We start from the raw sequence: 444 nt of genomic DNA, 5'->3' as shown, positions 1-444 counted from the left end.
AAAAAAAACCTGGTTTTGTCTTATTATTCATAAAATTAATTGTTCAGTGAAAACATGCTTGATGCAGTATATCATGGCTTTTGTGGCCAAATATGGATAATTTATCAATTTTATATAAATAGAATTAGAACATTGCATGTGTCGAGAAGATACAATGTCATTTTATTCAGTCTGGACTGTCATGAAATTATTTTATGCATTGGCTATAAGAAAACTAACTTAAGTCTCAGTTTAATACACATAAAATGATTTTATGCACAAACTTTGCTCAGAGATCATGCTCTTGAACTTCTTTAAATGTTGGATTAAAGTGCCTATTAAGGACTAAATGCAATTGAAACTAGTCTGTAACTGTTTCCCAAAGAACATGAGATTAACCTCTGGACTCAAGCCTAATTTCTTAATTGCTTACACTTTTAAATGACATGTGTAGTATAATACAAG

The sequence above is a fragment of the Sinocyclocheilus grahami genome, unplaced genomic scaffold, assembly GCF_001515645.1.
Source record: "Sinocyclocheilus grahami isolate Dianchi unplaced genomic scaffold, SAMN03320097.WGS_v1.1 scaffold179.1, whole genome shotgun sequence".
NCBI classification, from domain to species: domain Eukaryota; kingdom Metazoa; phylum Chordata; class Actinopteri; order Cypriniformes; family Cyprinidae; genus Sinocyclocheilus; species Sinocyclocheilus grahami.
The sequence above is the reverse complement of the archived record's forward strand: the minus strand, read 5'-3'. Positions refer to the sequence as shown.